Here is a 3,621-nt window from a genome sequence, read left to right as displayed (position 1 = left end):
CCTCTGGTTGACTGAAACTTCATTGAGGGCAGGGACTGTTCAGTTTTTGTCTCATTACCTAGAGCAGCATCTAGTATTGCTGTTTAATCATTTCAGTCATGTCAGACTCTTCATGATTTCATTTGGGGTTTTCTTGGCAAAGATACTGGAGTGATTCTCCATTTCCTTTTCCAGCTCATTGCCCAGATTCACAAAACTAGTCTGAGACAGATTTGAACTCATCACTATGAATCTTCCTGACACTATGCCACTTCACTGCATCTAGAAAATAATAGGAAATTTGTAAATGCTTATTGGTTAACAGAGTTTGAAAGGACTTCTACCAAGGAGCTTCTAATAGAAGCCCACTTAATAAATAGAATGAGGTGTTCCTTGTGATGACCCAGACTCACTCTCTGAATATTATCCCCAACCCTTTATTTTCCAGTTTCCTTATCAAATTTGTAGCACCTTTTAGTGGTTCTATAAGTTTGTAGCTTTTTTGTTTTAGAGCATAATTAAATATTGGCATGTAATAAAATAGGAGCTATTTAAACTGTGGAGTTTGCTTGGAAGTCAAATTTAGGAACTGATCTTGACTTTGGCTATTTCTTCTTTAATAAACCAAATACATAAGGGATTTTGTTCATCATAACTGAAACACTTACAGAGACGGTAACATAGAGCTATAGAAAGAGCACCGACTGCACAGATTGAGGACCTGTGTTCAGCTATTATCTCGCTGGTACTCACCACCCTTGTGACCCTGGTCCAGTGACTCGGTCACTCGTACCTCAATTTCTTTGCTGGTAAAAAGAGAAGAAGAAGGATGTTGGGCTGATGACCTCTCCACTCTCTTCCAGCTTCAGATCTAAGATCCTATGACTAGATGACCTAGGAGGTCCCCTCTAGCTCTAAATCGATGATACTATGGCTATTATAATTCCCCAAAACAAACTTGCCCTCAGGGAAAACGACCTACTCCCACAGGCAAACTTGATCTGCAACTAGCCTAACAAAAAGCTCTGCCTTCCCCATCTTCATCTCCCTCCTCATTCCCATGCCTACCCTGACCTCCATTTCAAAACCAAGCTAAATATGAGAGGTGAGGGTGCTTTGATACACATAGCTATTCGCCACAGTTATCTGTCTTGAGAAAAAGTAAATAGAGGAAGATGTCAAGGCATCCCACATTCTGCTGCTTAGAATTAGCCACAGTAGATACCATGTTCATGCCAAGACTAAAAATCACTTTAGACCAAAAGGGCATGTAAACCCAGTTGGGCAGTTGGGGAGACCTTTCTGTTGAAAGTTGTTTTGATAAAGCACAATGATGTCAAATTGGGTTAAACCTTTAAGAAGCAGGGATGGTTATTCTAGAGACAGTCCCACCCTGGGGAACATGCTATCCAGAGACCTGATAAGGTTAATCCAAATTACCCGGGAGATTAGCCGTGAGACAGCCCATGGTTCCACAAACATCACTGCGGCTATCCTGAGCAAAGAAATTATATGCTTCGCTTTGGTTAGCATTTTCAGGGAGACTAAGCCTGAAAATGCCAGTGAAATGAAGACCTCAGTTTATAGACAAAGCTGTCACTCCATGTCTGAATTTATGGGGCTAGGCCAGCAGTAGCCTCCAAGTTACAGGTCAATCCCTTCTGGGTCACCCGTGTTCACCAAACACAATATGAAATTTCAAAGGCCTTTATCTGAAGTTTTATTAACACACCGCTCCTCCCCCGCTTGAAACTGGGGTTAGTAGGGGAGAAAAGAGGGCAGGGAGTGTGTGCATTTGCATTATCATCTTTATCCATCCTCCTCTGCCCCTTTGCTCTGCTTCTCCTGATATAGTCGTGGATAATCAATTATTCCAGGCACATGGTAGGAGCAGCAGGGTGAAACGGCTGATGGGATCCTAAAAGTGCACTTGGAGCCCTCACCACACAGTATTAAAGAACTTGGCTTCTTCTCCCACATTTTAATCACTTTTTTCAACTCCCAATTTTAAACAGTCCTAAGATTTTCAGTGCTGATGACTCAGTCTGAATCTATCAGTTTTGGGGTGTAAGGAGAAGAAAATCCATAAATCCACTTATTTTTATTGAAAATTGTACTACATGGGAAAATCACAAAAGAAAAACAAAGATCCTTTATTCAGTTTCGTTAAAAAGCAAACAAACCAAAATTTAAGTAATCACATGTGCAAATAGTGTGATTTGCATGGCCAAGTGACTATTTGCACATGCAAATGACTATTTGGACATAGTAATGTGGAGTTCAAAAACATACAAAGATTTGAACATGAGAACAGGTTAATATGTGGACAAAGAACCACTATTTTTTGGTTTGATTCAAAGGTTTTTGTATGCAGTTACCTGATTTATCTACCTGTAGATTTGGGAGGTAGACTTACAGCAAATCAAAAACAGTGATGGTTATCTCTTTCTCACTCTCAAAAATACTATAAAAAATTTTTAGAATGGAAGTCAATGGTTCAAGGGAACCATAAATAAAAACAGAATGAAGACAGAATTGATCAGGGAGGCACAGATCTTCAAATTAGATGCTTATCTACATTATGTACTGAACTCAATATTACCCAAATAACTCCTTTCTTCAATAAAAATATCAACCTCTCCATACATAAACTACATATGTATATAAGACAGACGTATATGTAATAACTAGCTGTTATATAGTGCTTTAGGATTTGTAGAGTTCTATATTTTCTCATTTGAAAGACATTTAATATAGTTCCTTATATGTTTGGGTCCATTAACAACTACATGTAAATTAAACATTATTTTGAAGGTTAGATAATAAATTAGGTTGATATCTTAAATCAGAAATGAATATCAATCCTTATCAATCATTTAGCTTCCTTGGGCTAAGGATGATAGATGGTATAGTGGATAGAATATTGGGTCTGAAGTTGGGAAGGCTCCAGTTCAAATCTGGCCTCAGACCCTTACGGGTATATGACCCTTGGCACATCATTTAATCTCCATCTGCATGTTTCTACAGCTACAATATAGGGATAATAACAACACTTACTCCCAGAGTTGTCATAAGGATCAGATGAGGTCATATTCGTAAAGCACATAGCACAATGCCCAGCATATACTAGACATTTAATAAAAACTTGTTTCCTTCCATGTTCAGTTTCCTTATCTGTAAGAATGGAAGGGTTGGTCTTATGATCCTATGAATATCTACAGTCAAGTTGAGTTGTGACAGCAATTTACCTCAGAGAAAGACATATTTTTAGAATTAAATGTATTAAGAGCTGGGTGGCTTAGTGGATTGAAAGTCAGGTTTAGAGACAGGAGATTCTGGGTTCAAATGTGGCCTCAGATATTTCCTAGCTGTGGGACCCTGGGAGAGTCACTTAATCCCCATTGCCTAACCCTTACTACTCTTCTGCCTTGGGACCAGTACACAATATTGATTCAAGATGGAAGGCAAGGAGATGGGGGTAGGAGGAGGTAGAGAAGAAGGAAGGAAGGAAGGAAGGAAGGAAGGAAGGAAGGAAGGAAGGAAGGAAGGAAGGAAGGAAGGAAGGAAGGAAGGAAGGAAGGAAGGAAGGAAGGAAGGAAGGAAGGAAGGAAGGAAGGAAGGAAGGAAGGAAGGAAGGAAGGA

This window comes from Monodelphis domestica, chromosome 3 (assembly GCF_027887165.1).
Source record: "Monodelphis domestica isolate mMonDom1 chromosome 3, mMonDom1.pri, whole genome shotgun sequence".
NCBI classification, from domain to species: domain Eukaryota; kingdom Metazoa; phylum Chordata; class Mammalia; order Didelphimorphia; family Didelphidae; genus Monodelphis; species Monodelphis domestica.
The sequence above is the reverse complement of the archived record's forward strand: the minus strand, read 5'-3'. Positions refer to the sequence as shown.